We start from the raw sequence: 24000 nt of genomic DNA on the forward strand, positions 1-24000 counted from the left end.
GGCCGGGCGGGACAGCACTCCGTTGCCGTCACTTTGAATTCTCATCATCGCTCATGAATATAACGTTTTCATTCGAAGACGCGAACACTCGCGAGCTCGCTGGCGGCCAAGCTGTTCCTCTTTCGCTCTTTCGGTAGTTTTATTTTTATAGATGATCGTTAAAAATGCGGTCTGTGGTCGAATGCGATTTCAAATGGAATTCGCTGCCATTAGGTGATGCCCTATTTTGCCCCGAAAAAAAACGATGCATATGTATGTTGGAGCATAAATTACAGGGTCCACCGGGTGCTTTACCTGTTTATACGTCCCTTGCTCAACTTCTGGTTTGCGATAAATTGATGTGATCGTTAGACGCTCTCCAGCGAGAAGCATTTAATTAAAAATTAAAACATTCCAAGCCTTATGCTAACATTTGTTTGCCATGTTATAACTAAGGTCTAACGATGGAATGTAGCCTAATGAACACTATTTGAGATAACTTTCAACACAAATTTGCTCAAAATATCAACCAAAAAAAACAAAACTTAACAATAAAGATATTCCCAAAAAGTGACACCAATATGCAAACCTTGCTTTGGTAACGGCCATATTCCTTTTGTGACCATTTCGGTTTCGCACCTGCCTCTCTCCCGCTCTCGCTCTCTCCCTCTCTCTCTCTCTCTGGTATCCGCTGACCGGCAGAAAATTAAGAATTTGAACAAATATGCACAATGATTATGGACTTTTTCGTGTTCCGTTTCGTTTCGTTTTTTTTTTTTTTTGTGCAAAATCAAACAAATGCGTTAGTCCCCATAAGTTACCTTCGAGATACGGCTTTCTATCGGCTAAATCAAACAGTACGTAAAGCGAAATCACGCCGACGAAACACCATGCTTTTACCTCTTACATACTAGCGCTAACATGCGTCTGTCTCGCTTACGTAATGGTTTTCCCCGTTTTTTTGTTGCCAATTTTCCACTCTGCCTCAGATTTTGCCACAAATCGTGCTTTATCTGTGTTTCAATCAACGCGGAAAACACTTGACGCACGCACTCACACGGTTGCCGGTTTCATTTTTCCCGATTCACCGAAAAATACAATTCAGCCACCCCGAAACGCCATCAATTGGCTACCGAGGGTGTAACCGAGCGAACCAACGGGTGGTGCCGGTTGGCTGGTGGTCTCTAGCATCCACTGTGCGAATCACTGAAAAGTGTGTGAAAATAATTAATTGTAATTAAACACTGATGATGATTCTACAAGTGCCAGTCCACTGGCGTGCCAGTAACCGGGGGCTTAATCAACCGATATTGATTCCCTCACCATAGGAACGAGGTGATATTGTTACCGGTAACCGACTGCACCTAGGTGTCGCACGAGTTAAAGTTAGACTTTCGACAGCATCCGCAGCATCGCGCACATGCCGGCCACAAAACGGTTTCGAAAAAAAATGCCAACACTTCCGAGCGATAACACTAGCGGGCTCGTAGCTTATTAGCCCGTGCTGCGCCGTGCGTGGCAGTTTACGCAATTTGCTGAAAATGAAAATGGAAAAAGATGGGAAAAAAGGAGCGAAGCGAATCGAGCGAGCATTCGAAAAACCTCCCCAACACCAGGATGACTATTAATTAACACACCATTCAAAACTAACCGGGACGGCAGATGGCGGCTACGCTACCATGCTACGGTAAAAGTAGGCCGCGGATGCAGATAAATCATTATTTCTGTTTGAAGTTCGCAATCTCATTTTTATCGGTATCGCTGGAATTTCTGTATTTTTCTCTGTGCTAGCGCGAGTATGTGTGATTGTGTGCGAATTGTTAATAGCCAAAAGGGCGTACGCTTGCCACAGATGTATGTGCTTGTGCTTGACCTGGAATTAATTAACGAGTGTCGCGAGTGACGCAGCGATTACAGTCGAGTCCCTAAGTCAACAAAGTTGCATTGATCGTGACCATGGATTTATGAGAGAATTGCTTCGGAATAAAACTTGAAGTGCCACAGCCAGTGCATCGAAGGACTACAATTTGATGGTGAGTAATGCAAAACTACGGCGAAAAAATTACTTTAAATATCCCATTGCCCTGATAGCAAATGTTTTCAAATGGCAATGCGACAAAGCTGCCTAAGCTAAACGGTCCACAGAGCGGCCCTTGAAAAAAGGCCACGTTCTGGGTGTTCTCGTTTACGTTATCTCGTTTAGAAACAGACGCCTCTCCTCGTAAGCGGATATCTGGCAACGCAAAATGGGGCCAACTGTGTGCGATGTGCGCGGCCGTGATGAGTAAACCTTAGGCACGTTCTGAGATCGTCAACAATCAGGGCGTTGTTCCAAGCAGTATTTTGTACGTTTTTCACACCCTTTAAATCCTCTTGATGACGCATTTGCTCTAAACATGTGTTTCAATGGTACAACAAAACAGTTAAATCTTAAGGTGGTTCTCAGGTTCTGAAAAATCAGGTGGTTCTTCTGTACTTCTTATCGCAAAAAAAAACCCTGGCCCTGGGTTGGTCTTGTATACGACCGCATCCCGTGCCATTGCTCATGATAATCTCGTTGAAGTGCCAATTAACGGTGAACGTATGGATGCTGTTCGATGTAACTTTTGCGTCTCCAGCGTCGTTGCGAGAGCGAGAAGAGGGAGATCGCTTCGCTGGCTGGCGTACCTCCGACGGTTGATTTATTGTCGTATCTTCGTACCACGTGAAAGTTGATCTCCCACGTGTGAAACCGTCCAGGCAGTGAGCCCTCCCTCGAAAGCATGGGCCGGAACCGCGGAGCCACTCACGCATCGCTACACCCAAAGCACAGAAACCGAGCGGGGCAGCCTTGGGGCAGCGACATTTCAAAAGTTTGACCCACGTCGAATGAAACTTTCCGCATATACATACATATGCTCATGATGCTGCATAGCGCCGTTGGTCTGTGTTTCTGTCCGTTTTTTTCTTCTTATTGCTTTTTTGGTTTGTTTCCAGAAAGAGCAACATAAATATCGCCAAAATCATACGGTGGCGTACCGTGGTGCTTCATTAATGGGAGGAGATTCGTTCGTTAATGCCAAATGACCGGACTTCAGGATGGCGTGAGAATCTTCGAAAAGGGCGTGAGTGAGCGTGCTTGGAGCAATAAGAACTTATCCGCACCATTTCTGTTCGTCAGTTTCCCTTTCCCATAATGCCTGCATCCAGTCATCAGGGCTTTAGGGAGGACTTTAAAGGACTCCACTTGGGTCCGGACATTCCCTCTCACCGATACAGACAGACTATCTGTGGCAGTGGTGGTCCGCACTTGAGACACAAAACAACCCGTTTCCTGTGCGAAGGATTATACATTTCGCTCGCGCCATTTCCGCCCCACTTCGTGTTATGTATCCGCGTGTGTTTGGGTGACGCATTGTTTAACGAACACTAGAGGGTTCTTGCAGAACGAAAAAAAGGAACCAAAGTCTTTTGCGTTCTTCAAGTGGTGACGTAGTTGCTCGCTGAAGCTCCAGTAGCCAACGACAAATGGAGCAGCATCTTGGCTCCCGGATGTGGCAAGGCGCTCCCGTGAATACTTTGTCTGTTGCTGCTGTTGCTGGTGCTGCTGCTACCCCTCAGGGCATTCCTTGCGCCATAGCCACGGTTGCAAGGATACGCTTTTTAAATTTTAATTTATATGATTTGCTCCCATGGACCACCGTCCTGCTGCGCCCTGCAGCGTAGTAAGTTGCGAGTACCGAGTGTTAAATTGAATAATTTATTATCGGTTTCGGAGTCGCTTAGCTTTGCTTCGCCGGGGAGGCACAGTGAATCGGCTGAAACCGGCCGCCGCTTTGCCGGCGATATTGGCGTTTTGGCAAAGCGCCCCGGGAATGCTGGTCGCACGATCGCACTTATGCATGTATGCACAGTTCGATAAGTGTGCAAAGCCTGTACTTTTGCCAACAGTTTTAAGTGAAAGACAGGCAGGAAGAAAGATAGAGAGAGAGAGAGAGAGAGAGAGAGAGAGAGAGAGAGAGAGAGAAAAGCATCCTGATGCCCCGGAACGTGGTTCGTTCACGCCACGCCACGCCATCTTCATCCGCGCAAAGGAGCGGCATGCCGTTGGCATAGTTTTCCGCGAAATGCACTTAAGTGCATTTGCATTATTGCGGCCCCTCCCAATCTCCGCTTTGCGGCCACTTCGAGCCGAGCTCGAGCACCCAGTCTTTGCGTCAAGTATCGATAACTCCGCTCGGAATGATGGAATGAGCCAAGAGGGAACATCAGCATCAGTGGGATGATTGGGAATTTTGCAAGCAAAATTATGCTCATGTACCGCCCGCGGCGGAACATAACGGATTGGATCAGACCCAGTGAAGGGTCGCTGGCTGTTAGTCACGGCTTACCGAAGCCGCGCCAGTCGAAATGTTCGCTTTTACGCGACGCGTGCGTGGACTATCGGGGGGTTGGACACCTCGCGACTTCCTGCGAGGGATTTCGATGTGCTTGTCTCGTCGACAATCCGGATCGGAAAACCTGTGAGGGTTAATGAGGGAGACTTGCAAGGGTTACCGCGGGTGGGGCCCAGAGCAAGACTTAGCAGCAAAGGCTTTTCGGACGAGCTGAAAGAGTAGTGAAACAAGCGACACCGTCGTCTTACAAATTCCAACTGCCCATTTATTAAGAGCTAGCTTAGCCTATTTATACTCTAAAAGTTCTTAACGGAGAAGCTGCCTTCTCCGCCCCGCGGTCTCCAAGTTCTGGCTCGTGGGAACAGTGCCATCGCGCGTACCTGTTGTCGCTGACTTGGGTGCGCGCGCATTTCCGCTGACGCTGCGTAACAAATATTTTTCGGCTGAGCCCGCGCATGCAAGGTTGCTACATGTCGCTGTCATTGGAAAGTTCGAGATTGCATCGTGTCCAGATGTTGGGCGGAAGTGGTGGTTGTTTAGATCAAGCAAAAAGGTCCAAACAAACATCGGCCTGCTGTAGCAAAACACCGGGTTGGTGCGTCGTATCTGCATGTCGAATGTAAGTTTCAACCGTCTGAAAAGGGAAAGCGTCCAAACATGTGTGCGATGTGACATGTTCCTGAGACGGGTTGCGCGATCCCGCACACGAAGTCATGCCATCACCCACATCTGTAACGCATTAAGAACCAACTCTGTCCCGTCATCCGACACTCCTTTCCTTGACGCGACATTGCAAGCGGGCTCGTGCGCGTCACATGCGTAACAGCCGCAACTTTACCTACTCTAGCTGTGTTATGCCTGCATACATTTGGGCTATAACCGAAGTGACCTGACTCGAGACATCGGGGAGGGGCGCTTCATCCCCCCCCACTTATTTGCGCTCGAGGATCAACTGATCAGGCAGATCCTCGAACGTTAGTTGTAAGTTAAACCTAAGTTAATCCTAAAAGCTGAGGTAGTATCGGGCATTGATACGTAATTTCTTGTCGTTCTGTCTGACCTAGGCCCCCCTTTGATGTTTGTTTAACGTCTTCATTTCTTGCTAGCTATGTTTCTTTTTCCCTTTGTTTCTTGCTACATAATTGCGTCTCTGCGCATAATCTCGCGTCTTTGCGCGGAAGTAAGGACGTCTCCTATTTACAACCGGGGTACCGAACGGGAGGGAGCCGGGACTTGAACCCAGGTGTTTGGCGTATGATATCCCCCTACGTGGCCGTCGGTCTCCTCCGCGTTGTCTTCTTCTAGCCTCTCGTGGGCTCCTAGCTAACCAATCGGTCGGGGGCCGGGGCTTGAACCCGGGAGCTGGACGTTTGGTTTCCCCCGTCGTGCCGATGGTGCCTAATTCTCGCGTCTTACCTAATTTGCGCGGATATATATATATATATATGCCTCTCTTTTGGGCTTTTAACTTGGCCTCCCTCGGGCTGATTGCTTTTCTTGGCCTCTCACACTTGCTTTTGTCGACGGTGCCAGGAATCGAACCCGGCCTTAGGACACCTACGTTCCTAAGAATCCTAGGGGTGTGCCGAAGCTAGCACCCACAAGGCCGCACCCGTCTTCGTAACAATGTTCCTGCCCCTTCTTGGGCGTTCTAAATTGTTTCAGGGGCCTGGTTCTTCATCATTTTTACTCTTGATGTTTTCGTTCTTACTGGTTTCTTAAGGTTCCTTTTCACTTAGTGTCCGCCCGATTACTCCTAGCTTAAAAAAAAAATCTTTTCCGTTTCAAGCTATAATGATTGACCTTGTACTGATCGTTTTCTCGTTTCTTGTGTTGTTTCGTTTCTTGTTCGTGGAAGCAATTTGTTTTCAGTCTCTTAGTGCTTATTCTTTTTCTGACTGTCTTCCATGCGACGAATGAAAATATGTTTACCATTACAACTGAAGAAGTGAAGGTTCGCACTAATCCCATATCTACTCTAAACTCCGAATTCCTTCTTACCCTGGATCTTAGATTATCGGTTTTCATCAAAAGGCGTTGTCCTAGCTCGATGATCACGACGGCGTAGAGTACTTAGGGACAGAGTGGCGTGACAATGGTGGCGACGAATGGTAGATGAAAAACACTATTTGGAGGGCGATTTTGGTCGGCGATCTGGATGGTGTTGAGGCGTCCTTGTGAGGCGGGCTGTGCTTGGCTTGGGCTGATCGACGGGCTGATCGGATCGGTTGCTGTGTCCACTGCGGCGGTAGTCTCTCACGTCATACATCGGCGCTGAGCACGGGGAAGGTGCAGGATGGGTTTATTGTCCATGTTCGATGCACTCGGTGATCCCAATAGTAGATGATCGACAATCGTCATGCATTTTGAGTGTATCGGTGCCATGCAGCTGCCTTCTTCCTTCTGGGTACAGGTTCAGCTTCAGTGAGGACGTCGCATGCTCGTCGCGCGGTGTTTAGCACTTCACTTCTTCACGACTCTGATCACTTCGCCCTACGAGGTCGTCCCATATACTCCGTGGTATGTCCAAGCCCGGTAACTGGTGTCTCGCCCACATCTTTCACATCACTTTGCCAGAGTACGAAGGCATATCATACATAGGTTCACACAAAACCATCTCCTTGTAGTGAAATCATCAGCTTACAGCTGATCGTCCCTCTAGTCTGCCATGTTGTCTGCCACCATGCCGTACCGGCTCTACCCAAAATTGTTGCTACAGGTTCCAGCAACTCCGCTAACAGGTTGAAGCGATGCTCACAGGTTACGTTGACAGAGATGTAAACACCGATAACTGAGATCTTACATGACTTTTATCCTTACTAACTGGTTTTCTTCGGGAATCCTATATTAAAAATTAATCTTGCGCGAACCTAAATCTTCTGCCAGTTAGGAAAACGTCGTGATTGCAGGTCTTTTTCTATAATCTGTACTGACTCCATTGTTCCATCTATGCCGTGTTTGTTTTTCATTCATTATCCTTTCTATATCGTGTATCTTTGACTTTATGCAATTGTCTTTTCATTGTAACCTTTTGTTTCCTTTTTGATTTAGTCCTTTATGCTTTTTCAGTACTTCAGTCAGTGGAGGCTCTGGGATTGCTACTTAATCCAGATACCTCTTCACTCGATTTACGTGGACCCGCTCTTGCCGGCGTCCGTTCCTAATAACCACTGTCTGCTCGCTCGGTATGTCGATCACGGTGTACGGTCCTCTCCAGGTGCTTTGGAGTTTCTGGCCAACCCCCATAGGGTTGGCTTGGACCAAAATCTTATCCCCCCACATGGGACTCCACTCTCGTGCGCCTTTATCGTAATTAACCTTGCGCCTCTCCTTGGACTGCTGAAGGTTGTCCCGCGCCGTTTCGTGGATGTGACGGAAGATTTTGCGCAACTCGTCCGCATACGTGTGGTAGTTGGCATCATCGATCTCCCGTTGATAAAAAGAGGTGGGCAGTTTGGGTTGTCGTCCGTACATTAGCTCGAACGGTGTGAACCCTGTTGATGAGTTAACGGTAGTGTTGAACTCGAAACAAAAGTACGGTATGTGGTGATCCCACGTAAACGGGTCCCCTACCACATACTGGCGCAGATACATTTTAAGCTCTCGGTTTGCTCGCTCTACTAGATTGGCCTGTGGGTGATATGCCGTAGTATTAATCTTTTTGATTTTTAGCAGCTTGCATACGCTGACCATCACTTGACTCATGAAATTGGTCCCTTGATCGGTAACCAATTCCTCAGGGACACCGAACATGCAAATTACATGCTCTACAAAAGCTCTTGCTACCGTGATGGCCTCCTGATTTTCCAGCGGTGCCACAATTAGGTACCGCGTGAGATCATCCTGGATCACTAATCCGTACCGGTTTCCTCGGTCGGTTTCAGGTAGCACCACGATATCCATAAACACCTTTTCAAACGGCACCGCGGCCGTGGTGGTTATTTTCATGGGGATTTTGTTGAATCGGCAGATCTTATTTTTCTGGCACGATTCACACTTAGCAACATAATCCTCGATGTCGTGTCTCATGTTCCGCCAGCTGTAAATGGCGGCTATTTTCTTTCGCATGCGCTTTGCGCCAACATGCCCCCCTAAAGGAGCGTCGTGAAACTCCTTCAATAACGCTGGCACGTCCTTTTCGTCGACCTCAATTCGGTCCGCACTGGCGTTGTGTAGGGCAAAACAGCATCCTCGCTGCGTTCCCAAAAATTGGATCATTTCCAATACCTCCATTTGTCTGATTCGTCGGAACGACAGGATGGGTAGTTCCTGTTTCGCTAAAGGAATCAAATTGAGACACCTTGAAAACCTTGCGAGGAAAAGCTTACTGTCTATGAGTGAGTTGCCTTTCCCTTCCAAAATGACCCCGGCGATCTTCGCCTCCGGTATGTGCACCACGGATTCCGTAGTAAAATCTTTCAATCCGTGGGGCGGGATCCAAAAGTGTAAAATTTCCTGGTTGATGGTTCGGCTGTTGAAAATCACTATTCTGTATGAAGAGGGATCTGTCTCGAATTTCCGTAACGTCTTTATTTTTCGCACATCTATTACCTGGCTAATTTTGGCTTGTTCGAACTCGTCGAACAGTTCTTGTGCCAGTGGCTCCTCTTCCCTGCCTAGATCCGTGGGGAGATTCATTAGCTCCTCCACATGCGATAACTCTCCTCGTTCCGTTTCGTCCCTCTTCGGTGGTTCGGGCTTAACCGTTGATTTGGCTCGCTTGGCCTGCAATCGTGTGATCATGGCTACGTGGGGTGGTTTCTCCACCTCCTCCTCCTCTACCTCGGTTCGGTCCGATGGTAGTCGTGACAAAAAATCTGCTACCACGTTTTCGTGACCTTGCTTATATCGAATGTCACAGTCAACACCCTGCAGCTTTAGACGCAACCTTGTCAGAGTTGACGACGTCTCTTTTAGGCGCCACATGGAAACAAGGGGTCGATGGTCAGTGTAAATAATAAAACGCTGACCGTAAACATAGTGACGGAAATATTCTGCCGCCCATACGATGGCGAGCAGTTCTTTCTCGATCGTGTGATAGCGTTCCTCCGCTCCGACCAAGCCTCGGCTAGCGAATGCAATGGGTTGGTCCATCGTTTTTTCATTCGACAGCACCGCCCCGATTGCGTACTGGCTGGCGTCGGTCGTCAAAACAAATGTGTCAGCGTAATTGGGCCTTACCAACAGCGGCTCGCTTACCAGAGCGGCTTTGAGGCCCTCGAAGGCTTGTTGACACTCGTCGGTCCAGCTGAACTTGACCCCCTTTTTCAGTAGGTCGTTCAGCGGTTTACGTAATCGCGCCACGCTGGGTATGAACTTGGCGTAGAAGTTAACGGTACCCAACACAGACCTGACCTGCCGCACTGTTGTCGGGGGTTTCAAGTCGGCTATCTTCTTTACGCTTTCCTTCAACGGTTTCACCCCGCGGGCATCGATATGGTGGCCCAGATATTCAATTTCTGGGCGCAAAATCTGACACTTTAGTGGCTCTAGCCGTAGATTATGCTTTCGCATACCCACTAACACGAGCTTTAAATGCTCATTGTGTTCCGATATCGTTCTGCCAAAAACGACGATATCGTCTAGGTAAACCACTGCTCGTACTCCGGGAATCTCGTACAGCACGGTGTTCATTAGACGCTGGAAAGTAGACGGGCTGTTTTTCAATCCCATAGGCATTCGAGTGAACTCGTAATGTCCGGTTGGGGTGGAAAAAGCGGTCTTGGCGGCGTCTCGTGGATGTATAGGCACTTGGTAGAATCCGGATTTCAGATCCAAAGTGGAAAAGAACTTACTGTCCCCCAATGTATCCAAAACCTCGGGTATCAGCGGAATCGGGTAGACGAACGGCTTCGTGATGAGGTTCAGCTCACGAAAATCGACTACCATACGATACCGTTTGTTTCCCTGCGCGTCCAATGTTTTCTTCGGGACGCATAGCACCGGCGCGTTCCATGGGCTGGTGCTGTGACGGATAATGCCTAATTTATACATTTCTTCCACTTGTTCCCTAACCTGCTGCTTAGTAACTTCAGGGAATCGGTATTGCCGTTTGACAATAGGAATGTTATGAGCCGTTTCTATTTCATGCATGGCGGCACTAGTGCATACAAACTCATCCCCTTCCAGAAAGAATACATCGCTGAATTGGTCTACAATCCGCGAGATTCCTTCCCGTTCCGTGGTTACTTTCAAAATTTCCATGAGCTTCACGGCTCTCTCCGGCCCCGAGACCTTTTGTGCGTCGCGATAATCGACCACGTCGTAGTCTAGGCCGGAGTCGAGGTTGGTTTCCCGATACCACTCTTCTTGCTCCTCTCTTTCGTGGTAGGGTAGGCTACTCATGAACCTTTCCTGTTCGCCCCCCCACTTATTTGAGTTTTGGGTCCCTATCTCGAGAGCTATTGTATCGTATCTGGCTTCACTGGTGGGCGATTCTTCTGTTTGCCCTTTCTCTGATTCTTCCGGGTGCAACGTGATTTGGTGTGTACCGTAGTCGATCTGTGCCGCGTATTTTTCTAAAAACTCGGCTCCTAATAGCCCGGGTAGCATTAACTCCGCTACCACATGAAACTTTGCCGGATAGAGGTCCCCTCTTATTCTTAATTCCAAAAGGCAGGTCCCTAACGTTTCTACCATTCGTCCACTTAAACCTGTCAATTGTTTCGTTTCTCTTGCATTTATCCCCTTCATGCCCATGCTAAGAGCATCCTTCCACCTTAATAAGTTAACTGAGGCACCTGAATCGACTAGGAACTCCACCACGCTGGGCTCACCGTTCACTGTGTCTACCTTGACCGTGATATGGCCGGTTCCCGTGTTTTCAAGGGGAAACCTCACCACTCCGAGATGGTGGGCGAAAAATTTCTCCTCCATTCTCCCCTGCCGGCCACTCGCTTCCCCTGACTGTTTTGCGTGCGTCCGGCTTCTCAGTTTTTTGGCCGCCCTCCGGCGTATCCTGGCCCTGGATTCTGATTTCCCTGTGGCCACTGCCCTCTTGAGTCCCTTGGTGCCCGGTTTGCGGGGGGTATAAAACCCCCGTCTCGGTCGTGATACGTTCTACCGTCATCTTCGGCGTAATTCACTGACCGTGGATTATTCCACCTTCCTCGTTGTGCGGGCCTGTATCCTGACTCTTGTTGCGTCCCCCTTTGGGGTTGCCGGGCGAAGTGGTCCTGATCTTGATGTGTCGGGCGTTGCCGTGGCCCTGTTTGGTTTTGGCGTGGCGCTCGATCCCATCGAGAGTTCCCTATCCATGATCCCCTTTTCCGCTTCTCCAAATCTTCATCATAATCTAACTCTTCCTGCTCCTCTTCTAGAAGAGTGAACAGCTCGAGTATGCCCAAATCTCGGTGGCTTCGTGCCACCGCTTTCAATGCTTTGTCATGCAATCCTGATATCGCATGACGCCGAAAAAGTCGCGGAGGGTACCCTTCTTCCTCCTGTGACGTGCACTCCTTCAGCTGTTCCCAAAGGTCCAGCACCCGATCTTTATAAGATCTAAAATTCTCGTGGCGGCCTTGCTCCAGCAGCTCTGCTTGCTGGGCAATGCTCTCGAGTTTTAGGTTGCCCCCGAATTCTTGTTTGAGGCGAGCCCTAACCTCTTTCCACGTGTCGGCTTTAATCCGACGAAAATGTCCAGACGCACTGCCTTTCAATTTGGCCAGTACAACCTGGATCAAATCTTGCTCGGCCTCTGGCGCGGATTCTGGGATCTTTGCGGCTAATCGGTCCAGCTGGTATAGGAAGCCATCCAGCTCTCGGGACCGTCCTGTAAATTCGGGAACCACCCTCATTGCCGTTTCAATGGGGAATTGGTAAGCCATCTTGCTCTCTTTGAGCTCTAATACTGACTTTCTATCCTCCGCTAATCTCTGGAAATGCTCGGTAGGCAAATCGATTGGTTCGTCCGCCTCTATTAGCGTGAGGTTCGGATCGAACTGAATTGTCCTGCCTGTACGGGACCCGGCTGCAATTGCAGGGGTCTGGCACCCAGAAGCGATAAATCTCTCTTGCTCCTGATTCGGAGGAACCGGTGTGTGTGTAACGGATGGTGGTTGTTGGTCCGTTACTTCTACCGGGGGAGCTGTGGGTATTGGCGTTGTGCCTTTTTCTGATGCTTGACTGCGCAGTACTCGATCAGTCATTGGGAATTAAAAAAAAAAAAAAAATCTTACTCTGTTAGCACTTACCAAATCATGGCTAACCTGATACTTAATGATTTCACGCGGGGTCCTTTGTTGTCGGCTGGTCGTCTTCGATAGTTCGCCGGGTCCAAAACCAAACACACTATCACAAACACAACAATAGTTCACCACTATCACTTAAGTAAAAAAAAAATACCGCACTTTCACTTAATCACCAGCCTAGTCCTAACACACACGCGAGGGTACGGGTATCACGGTCCCACTTGACTGTGATCCCACCGCTGTCACCAGATGAAGGGTCGCTGGCTGTTAGTCACGGCTTACCGAAGCCGCGCCAGTCGAAATGTTCGCTTTTACGCGACGCGTGCGTGGACTATCGGGGGGTTGGACACCTCGCGACTTCCTGCGAGGGATTTCGATGTGCTTGTCTCGTCGACAATCCGGATCGGAAAACCTGTGAGGGTTAATGAGGGAGACTTGCAAGGGTTACCGCGGGTGGGGCCCAGAGCAAGACTTAGCAGCAAAGGCTTTTCGGACGAGCTGAAAGAGTAGTGAAACAAGCGACACCGTCGTCTTACAAATTCCAACTGCCCATTTATTAAGAGCTAGCTTAGCCTATTTATACTCTAAAAGTTCTTAACGGAGAAGCTGCCTTCTCCGCCCCGCGGTCTCCAAGTTCTGGCTCGTGGGAACAGTGCCATCGCGCGTACCTGTTGTCGCTGACTTGGGTGCGCGCGCATTTCCGCTGACGCTGCGTAACAAATATTTTTCGGCTGAGCCCGCGCATGCAAGGTTGCTACATGTCGCTGTCATTGGAAAGTTCGAGATTGCATCGTGTCCAGATGTTGGGCGGAAGTGGTGGTTGTTTAGATCAAGCAAAAAGGTCCAAACAAACATCGGCCTGCTGTAGCAAAACACCGGGTTGGTGCGTCGTATCTGCATGTCGAATGTAAGTTTCAACCGTCTGAAAAGGGAAAGCGTCCAAACATGTGTGCGATGTGACATGTTCCTGAGACGGGTTGCGCGATCCCGCACACGAAGTCATGCCATCACCCACATCTGTAACGCATTAAGAACCAACTCTGTCCCGTCATCCGACACTCCTTTCCTTGACGCGACATTGCAAGCGGGCTCGTGCGCGTCACATGCGTAACAGCCGCAACTTTACCTACTCTAGCTGTGTTATGCCTGCATACATTTGGGCTATAACCGAAGTGACCTGACTCGAGACATCGGGGAGGGGCGCTTCACCAGTAAGCCAATGCTGTCCCCTTAAAGGATGGCAGCGAGACGTGTTTTTTTTTTCTTCTCTCGGCACTTCTTCGAATTTGAAGGATTTTTCCAACATGAAAAATACTCCCACCATCATGAGTAGCGGCATAAATGGACCGGAAGTTTTTTTCCGGAATATTATGTGCACAGGCAAGAAAGCAAGCGAAACCCCGAATACTGAATCCCGATATGCCAGACCACATGATTACATGAAGGTGTAAAATGAACATCAGCATCAGCAGAGCTTCATTTCATATGCAGCCGCTCGCGCGACGCTCCACCCACTCGCACATCCCACACATCTCGCGGTCCGCATGCAGCTATCATGGTTGGATTCACATTTGCACTTCACGCTCGCGCTCGAGTCGCGTGTAGACGAGTGCACGGGTCCAATGCGACAACTGTTATGGTTCGATAAGTTTTCAGACCGATTGAATCCTTTCTATCGACTTCGTGGGGAGGAAGGAGTAGGTACCTCGAGTAAATTGGTCCAGTACGGGGTGTGGGATGGGTGGGAAGCGGCGTGGCACTTACATACCGGAACGGCGACGTCAAGCTACCCGACGACGACGGTTGCAGCGTGGTCGCGCGTGTGGGTTGGGCCTCTCGCGATTCGTTCCATCTTGGCAATTTTCGCCTTGAGCCACAGCCACAGACTATCATCGTGCCGGCATTTCTCCGCTCTCTCTCTTTCTCTCACTCGATCGCCGGCCGGTTGTACCGGAAAGTCATCGTTGTGTTGCGTGTGGGTTGATAAAGCGGATGGTAGAGTGGTGCCCCGATATGTGCCGACTGTGACTGTGAGAAGCATTTCGTTCCTTTGGTTAATCTTTTTTTTTTGTAATGCCGGCGATGGAAATGAGCGTACGTATGTTTGCAGCTTGGGTGCACAAACGGTTTTTTGAAGAGTACGCTATATCTCTTCGACCAATCTATTGATATCTGATGATGAGCTCTTCGAGGCGGAACTTTTAAGTTAATAAGTGAGCTTTGAAAGATATGAGAAGTGTCGACAACTATGGAAAATCCGATTTAATGCACAAATCAGAAATAACAAAAGTTCGAAAATGGTTTTGTAAATACCTTCTTATTGCAACGTTTTACTATCGCAAATTTCAATCCAATTGGCAATTCATTTTGTCAGTTGTCAGTGGTAGTGTTAATTATTGTTTTTGCATTGTTGTCTTGAGGTTTTTTAGGCACCAATGGTCACAAAATGGCGAAGCAAAAGTTACTGGCAGGGCAAAGAAAGTGCATAATTTAAGTTTATTTTCAATACGAATGAAAAATAGCACAAATGCCTTATCGGATCAGTCGATCACATCAATTAAGGTTCAGATTCGAGTAAATGTTCAATGATTCGTAAAATGTGACAGTATTAGTTTAGTGCAAAAATAGCAAGAAATTCTTAAAATGGGATTTAACTTTCCTAGTGTTCAAGCACAATAATGTGTACTGATCCCACTAATGTGAGTGATCATTAAAATTAAACGGGTGATGGAAAGGTTATTGGATAATACCAATAATTGAAGACTAAAAATCAATTTAAATGCAGCCAATGTTTTGATGATCCTTGACCCCAAGATTTAGGCTCCATCCTTTTAGATTCAGAACAGTCAATGCTTCAAGTTAATAAACAACATGCCCATTCACGATGGGCGAATTATAAACAACAGAAATAAGGTGACGAAGATATAATTGGTTTGGGTAACAAAGATTAGATTGATTGCTTCTGTGATTGAAATTTAATATAAGGTGCAAAGTGATCTGGTAGAAAATGCTCAGAAATTTCAATAATGTGTAGAGCTCAAAGTCTATCATCATTTCATAATGTTCTTTGCATGGATGGAAATTATTGTGGTCTTATAGAAATTGAACATAACTTGATATGAGTTTCACAACTCACTGAAACCTGTTTTTGAACATATTGCCCCAAAATAACATAAGCAATACAAAATTATCCAATTATCCCTTTAAAATTATCAATCAAAAATGAGTATCACTCTGTCTGTTATAAAGATATAATCCAGTAATAACCACTAACAAGCGAGTCCCCTCGCACACTCCTGTCCCGTCCATGCATCAAGATAGCGCTCTGTCACTCACCTTGGCATTACTACACTAGCGACATGCCATTCAACTACGCTCAATCAAACAAAAATCATGTTCCGATTGACCTATGACACCGAGGGGTTTGCATCACAAATCTCCGCAACTGAAAACCATTTAAGAGACTATTTGATCATTCTTCACACACAAATACACAATCACTCCCGAGCAGCGGTCACCATTCGGCATTCAGCCGCATTTCGGTGACGCACTGCCAACCCCCTGGGTGGCACTGCAGATCACCCCCAAACGAACCGAACCGAACCGAGTCAATGTACGTTAACCTTCAAATCAATGTTATTTACCGCTACTCATAAGCTGCCAACCTGCCTTTTGCTTGATGTACCTGTGATGTGGGCATGTGTGCGCGCCGAGGATGGCAGGTTCAGGACTCTCTCGCAGGTTTGCACGACAACGGTCGTGGCCGTGGTGGGTTTCGGGTTTCCCTTGGTGTGCCCTTCCGCAGCGGCACTGAAGGTCATTGGGCCTGGCCAATGTGCGTTACCGGTGGCCGGTACCAGGTAACGCTACGCACCACCGCAGAACCAGAGTCCGGGGCACAAAAAAAGCAAAACGAACAAGTGAAAACCGAAAGCCCCTCACCTCAATACACCTCAACTCACTCGCTGCTGCTGCTGCTATCCCTTTTCGGCACATAATTTATGGAGGCTCAGGTTCGGAGAGCTCGTTTACGACGGACGGATCACGGAGTTCTTCCTTTTTCCTTTGTTTTTTTTTTGTTTTACGTTGTTTCTCGTTGGTTTCTGCAAACACACAGTTCTCCCCATCACCAGCAACGACCAGCAGCAGCACGAGGAGAAACCCTAGAGAACTTAGAATGCCCAGAAATGGGAGGACGCGGCACTCGAAGGATTGCCAAACCCGCGTCCCGTAGCCATCGGCACAGGTAGCATCAAGGTTCAAGTTTTACGATCCTCAGGTAGAGAACCGTATGGGTGTGTTGCTGTCCGATTCGTGTGTTGTTGTTGGTTGTGTTGTGTTTTTTTTCGGGAACTCAGCAATCCACACTCCCGACTCCGATCCTCTGCATCTCTGACTTTGCATGGACTGTGTGCCGTCCGTGTGCTCCTGGCTGTCACGTTCTAAGGTTAGCCAGGGTTAGGAGCATGACTATGAATGAACATTCACGGGAATATCCACGCGTGTTGTTGCTGTGGTTCCGGGCAGTACCTGCCGCGTTCGCGGAACATTCGCCTCACGGTAAGCACTCCTTTCGGACCCGCCAGCTTCGCGCTGGTCCTCGTCATCATCTCCTGCTGGTCCCGTAGTCATGCTGGTCCCGGAACAGGGACCGGGAACGGGCGGAAGTTGGTTGTTGAATTTCTACAACTCGATTATTATTTTGTGCTGATGCTGGATGCCCGGGACCATGGGCATGTAGTTTCGGCTTTCCATTATCATATAAATCACCTTTCGCCATGTCATTTTCACACCCTCTCTCGCTCTCATCGGTCGAAACAATCGGCACGCTTGTTTGCATGTGTCTTCTGCGCTGCCGCGAAACTCTTTCGAAGCGGACCATTTAAGACTTACAGAATACAAGAGCGCAGACAAACCACTCCCCGAATAAACACTTCTCGCGGTAACAGGCTCGACAGGGCCAGAAGCATCTTTCATCATCACCTCCCATCGTCGCCATCGTCGTGGTCGCGTCCATCGTCATCAATCTCTTCTTCCAGCCGTCCCCGATGACGTAGTTGCTTTTCTCTTCTTGAGCTTAAGCTACCGGTACGGTGGACACCCCAACCACCGGCCCGTGGATGATGATTGATCTGCTCTAATGGGGCCTACGCTAAATCACCTTCTGTGTGTGCGGATGTGGTTGGGCGGCTGCTGCTGCTGCTGCTGCTGCTGTCCGGAAGCCGTGGCCATCACCACCAAACGGTGGACGGTGTGCACAAGGTGTCAGTGCGGTAACCGACTGCCGACATAGTCGATGTAACGCAGATAATGCGCGGCCCACTGGCAGAACCAGTGGGAAGAGGATCGTTCGTTGGCCACCAATAAAAAATACCACAAAATGGCTGCGCACTACCGGGGGTATCGGTCTGTCCGGACAATCCATTTGGATTTTTACCATCTTCCCATCGCACGCATCGCACCTTGATTCGCATATCGGCGCAGTGTGGACGTCGACAAAGCGACATTTATCATGGCGATGGCATGGAGCGGTATTTGATTTGCTATACAGATTCGGTACATTCGGCCACCGACAACTTACAGTCCTCTTCACCAGACCGTTACTTTGCGGGCTTTATGGTGTTCGATGCTGTGTCGAGGTTTGTGCCCAGCGATGGGCTGATCATACAGGATATCAAGAACCGATTCGTTATGTTCCGATTGCACGTCATGTAGCTCCTTCGCCGTAGGCCAGGATTACACCACACGTGTGTGCTCCGTCTGTGTGCTCCAATTGTGTTACAACAGCCCAAGGCAAATCGTTCTTGGAAGAACGTTCGCGGGAAGAGCTTCTTCCAGTCCCGGCTTTGCCCGAAAGCCGCCTCTGCGCTCGCCTGCTCGCTACGGCCATCAATAAGAGATCGAAACAGCATTACACGGTGTTTCGCATTACGCGGCCCAAGAATTTGCACGTCATTCGCAGCTTAACGGTAATAAATCTAAATCAAATCGTGGTCGCGTGGTTTCTTCCCCACACCTCGTCGTACGTTCCTGATAAACAGTGACGCCTGACGCAAAGCGGCGATCGATTTAAACTTTGCGTTCTTCCTCTCTCGCGCTCCTGGTTGCTGCACACCACATTTTTGACATTTACAAACGATAATCTCGGGTACAGGTACAGGGATGGGATGTCGAATGGGATTGAGATGAGTTTGCGCCTCCAGGGCTCAACTCCTGCTGATGGCAGGAAACCGTCACTGCCTGCTCGAATTCCTCGGAGGCCGATCCATGGTGGTAATCCAAAAGGGAACACGCTTGGACCCGCTGGAGCTTACACCGGCCACGGTGCACGTGGTCCAGTGACGGTGATGGCGATACCATCAGCAGCACCAGCTCTTCCTCCCTATCTCTCGCGCGAACGCACCCAGGAGCCGGTGAACCGGTTATTATCACACGCGAAGAAATTACGGTTGTTGAACCAAATGACGGCAGAACAGCGACCATGCCATGCCAGGTGGTTGCTGCTGCTGCTATCTGTTGCTCGTGTCCGCTGGTGTCGACCTCGTTCCGCAACCTAACCTGCATTCGGATGTGCCAAAACTGGGCAGCATTGCTATGGTTGACGACTCGTCAAACTTGTTCTGGTTCCTTTTCGCTGGAGGCACCGTGCTGGCACCTCTCATCCGTTGCTCTTGATGTTTTTATTTAAAATCTGTCCCGCGCAATGTGGGCAATGGTTGGGTTCTTAACGGTGTTGGCTTTTATTGGTGCAGTGGTGAAGTTCATTGATGTACACCACGGGGTTGTCTGACCGGTTGGTTTCGGTAGTCGACTTCAAAGGCAAGTAACTTGTATACCGCGAGTGTAAAATTGTTTCTCGGAGGTGTCAGCAGACATTATCTGTTGTTTGAAGCCATAACTATCCTGTAATGTTTTTCCAACAAATGATTTTCTGAACCATAACATTTTAGATCTGTAACACTATCTCTACGCACAGTGAAACATTTGTCTTGTTTCGCTGGTGTGGCTGGAATATCAGCTGACCAGTATTACCTGTTCTCCCTGAAGATCTGAAGATAGGATAGCTGAAAGTAGTTCGATTGTTGGCAGTCTATATTCACGAAACAATAATTAAAAAGGGCTAGTTAAATAAATTTAAACATTAAATTTTACCTTAAACTTATGATTTTATCAAGAAACATTTAAATTGTTCTTATTTAAAAAGGCAAACAACTAGTTTAAGTTCAAATTCGAGCTTTTAAGCGAAATTTTCCCTCGGGCACCTTTTTGTGTTTTAGAAATTATTTATCTAAAGACAATGAATTGATTTTTAAAGCACTCACAATGCGCTTTTGAGCTGTTGAATAGAATAAAAATAGCATAAATACGTTGGCAAAACACAAATATCAATCCATAGTGTTAGATAAATAAAAAACAAACTTTTTGATTCTCGTAATCTTACGTTCAATCTTGCGATGTAAAAAAATATTTTGACAAGTGAGAGACAAATGAATGACAGCCACTAGAAAAATATTTTCCTACCTTCACCTAGCATTTTCATATCGGGAGAAGCATTTCTTTCAACGATAGACATCCAAATTTCACACGTAGAAAACCTTTTAATCCAAACATAACACTCCGCATCCCACAATAAGCCAGCGGAATTTGAAGATTTTCACTACAATAACCAAACACCGAATTTCCGAACAAAAACCAACCAGAAGTCAACGCATCGTTGCACCATCACAATCGATCGACTGTTGTGATGAGGTCAAAAACCATTTCTATCCTCCGAGGACTATTTCGATTTCGACGCCACAAACAAATGACTCCAAATTGAACCGTTCGCTCCTAGGCCGAGTACTGCGTCCGATTGCACAATATAGCGTCAATTAATTACCTACTTCATAGTGCTGGGGCTTCCACATTAACATATCATCCCGCGAGAGCCCCGGGCGGCTAACAGGCGCATAGCTTCGCATGTGGAATAATGCAAAACCAACCGAATCAAGGGTACTATCCTAATATCCCATCGTTTTGGTGCTCCATTGCGCATCCTTGGCGTAATCGAAAATTGACAGACAAAAACGAATGGCTTTCGGGGAGTGCAGCGGAGAACACCCGAAACACACGCACTGCATTCCCCGGGACCCATGGTTAGTCAATCGATCGGGGAGGCCGCTCCTCTTCCGGACTCGCGAAACCCCGGTAATGCCCGCAAAACGCAGTGTAGCTGGCGCTCCGTGTTGCCGCCCCAAACTCGAATCGTCATATTTCACGCTAAAGTTGATATTGATATAGTGGAAACGATAAATCTTTGATCAGCCGACACCCTCTGTCTCGCGGATTCGACCACAGGACAGCGGGAGTTGGGCGAGGCCATCGGAGCTGGCTATCTCCACCAGCGCACACCATCGAACTCCGTCGAATACGCGTGGAATCGCCAAACTTATGCTCGATGCTCGAGATTTGTCGCCGGTGTAGGTGCGGGGCATATAATCTTTCTCTCCAATTCATTCGCGGATGCTTTAGTAATAATAATTATAAATAGCCTCACAGCCAAACTCACGGACCACCACCAAACAGCAGCATCACTAGCACCCCCGGATACGGGATGCATTTATCACGCGCGAGCTGCACAGACGGGCGGGAGCATATATAGGAAATGCTTGAATCGTTCGAATCGGCGCTAATTGGAACGATCGTGTTCCGATGACGGCACCGGGCATGCCTTGTCGATTTTTAGCCGCGGCCATGAAAGCGAAAATGGGATCGTGAAGATCCAATTTCACCACCATAATATTCAATCGTTCCCGCCAGGCTTTGTCTGGTTCGCTCCGCTGGCGCTGGCGCTGGCATGGCGCTCAGTTGATGTACATTATTTATGGTTGGTGTTGGTGGAGCCCTTTTGTTCGTCTACTGTTCGGTGGTTTAGGGAAGCGATCAAATCCCAGTGTAAATTACATCCATTAATATTATTAATGAGTGATTCGCTGATGCATTGACGTACATTTTTAACATTTTTTTGTAGACTTCATACAAAGTTTATGGTCATTTCTGGGTTTGTTTTGTGCAACATACGTGCCATGAATTAACAGGGCTTAATTGTTAGCATACTAGTTCCACTGTAGATTATTGTGGGATAAGATTGCACTCTTAGTTGTTTTCTATTTTATAACTTCTAAACTTGAAAATATAACGTCTTCATAGGGATAGCGTCTGAACCATGATCATTTGCCTATAAAATGAATGCTTAAGAATTTGAAAAAAGGTGGCTGTTATTATCCTTGTTTAGTTTCGAGGCTTACCTATGTGGCAAAATCGCACAAGATAATTTTCTGCGAGCATTCTATTGATAATGTTTGTTCGAGAAGTTAGCACTAGTTGCTCTTTGAAATACCCAAGTTTTGTTGTGGCTTAAGAAAACTTTTGTAAGACAAAAGATAGAAATTACTGTGACTTTATTAAGATTTTGATAAATATCTGCTCCAATCAATGTTATAAAATTCTAAATAGATATTCTGTTCCCAGTACAGCAGTGCTATTTTTTTAATAAACTCATTTAGTCTCCTTCGAATACGTCGAGAAGTAGGTTAATTAAATACCAAAACTATGGAATTATGAAAACAAATTTCAAGTTCATACCAACACGTGGTCCACACTTGTATTGTACTCTTGTATTGTATCCATTGATTTCACGGCGTTCTTTGTATCGCATCCTTCCCAGGAAATGGCCATCTGGTTTAGCACCGTGAATGATTCCATCAAAACCACACGCTCATCTCCAAAAACGACTGCACAAAGATGGCCATAAAATGAGAACCACACTTCTTGTATTCCGGCTGTCGATCATTGACCACCAGGCCCACCAATTGCTTTCGCGCATTCTTTCCGCATAATTGAAACACCCAACACCCAACACCAGACAACCACCAAACACACATCTGGTATGCGCGAGCAAAGTTATCGCTTTACCGTACCGCGGTTCTTGCGCAAAAGTATTATGAAACTTCCGGTGAAACTGACGGGAACGTTACTGCGTTTGCGAACGCTGTCGACAACAGTTGCAGCAACTTCACCCCAAGTCGCGAGCCACTTTTCGCAAGTCACGTTCCTCGGTCACTGTCTACAATTTGCCTACGACTTTTGCCAGACACAACCTCCCGAACGGGCGGGGGTAGGAGTTCGTTCGATTCGTTTGTTTATGTCGCATCGCGTCCACCATTGACCACCAACCGCGAGGCGAGTTTACGTTTCGTCTTTCGTGGCTCACTTTTTAATGCGACACCAAGGCACTGTTGGCAGCCCCACCGTCAACGTTTACACAAACACAAATCGCATTTTGCGGGAAAAATAACCATCGATCCGCCGCCGTAAGCCGTAACACAAAGCTCCTCGCGTCTCCAGAACCGGCACAGGGCCACTGTGGATCGGGAAAGAAGGGTTTCTGCAGTCACAAAGGCGAAAGCGAGCGAATAATGCTCGGATGACTCGGATGACTCGGGGTTGTTTAATTTATTGACATTCGCTGAAGGCGGTGAAGGAGATCCTGCTACACTCCCCCGGATGGAGTTTAAAATTCCATCGAATTCCGCCGCCATAACTGCACGGTCCGCACATGGCCAAGGGAGGCTTAAAATGGAGTCACCTTTCCTGGGTATTACTTTCGCAGACGCATTTCCGTTCGACTTCTTCCGTTCGGCCGGAGGCACAATGGTCATGATTAGGAGTGGAAGGCCTCGGCCATGGTGCGAAGAAGCGTCGCGTGGCAACGTCCAACAGCTTGACCCTAATATGTGCCAAATCCAAAAGCATCATCATCCGGCGGCGGCGGCGGCGTTGACGGTGGTGATGGTGATGGTCGACAAATGGTCATAAGTTCTGATTTCCGTCAGCTCGTAACCTAAACAATAATCAGGCACGGCGGCCGAGATGGCCGTCGTTTGAAATAACATTGCCTTCGAAGTCGTGTGCGCCTTGGGATCACGTCGTTTCCCCCCTCACCAACGTGGGATTCTTCCTTCTGCTGGTAGTACATTGTGCTTGGCTGGCACATAAAAACCGGACCGCGCTCCGTTCCAGACCGTCGCGTGGTCACGGGACGGGGGTTTCGAAATAAAATCAAAACATTGTCCGATCCATCACCGCATCCGGGGAGGGGGCAGGTCTTAGGATCGAGCGGAGCTTCATAAGACTCATAATTTAGTCAGCTTGTTTATGCTGCTCCCGATTCTGCTGCTGCTGCTGGTGCACTTCAGTGCTTCCACATTCCTCGACCCCACATTGGGTGGCGTGACATTCAAATCTTGAAATCTGCTACTTCTCCCCTTTGGAGTCGAGAAAGCCGATGCCAAAAAGGGCCCCGGGATGGATTTCGATTTTTCGTTAACTCTTCAACCGTTTCGAAAGCCGGGAACGGGAATCCCCAATTGAATCTATTCGACCGCCCACGCTCGCACGCACGCACGCACCAACAA

At 48.0% G+C, this 24000-nt stretch overlaps 1 protein-coding gene across 1 annotated transcript in view; it reads left to right on the plus strand.

Moving 5' to 3' along the window:
• The window catches only part of LOC126578705 (CD151 antigen-like), a 57877-nt gene that overhangs the window by 1009 nt on the left and 32868 nt on the right, over window positions 1-24000 (plus strand). The window contains exon 2 of the mRNA XM_050241550.1: window positions 1771-2012. The gene's annotated coding sequence lies outside the window, so the exon portion shown is untranslated. The remainder of the gene's footprint in view (window positions 1-1770; window positions 2013-24000) is intronic.

Source organism: Anopheles aquasalis, chromosome 3 (genome assembly GCF_943734665.1).
Source record: "Anopheles aquasalis chromosome 3, idAnoAquaMG_Q_19, whole genome shotgun sequence".
NCBI lineage: Eukaryota > Metazoa > Arthropoda > Insecta > Diptera > Culicidae > Anopheles > Anopheles aquasalis.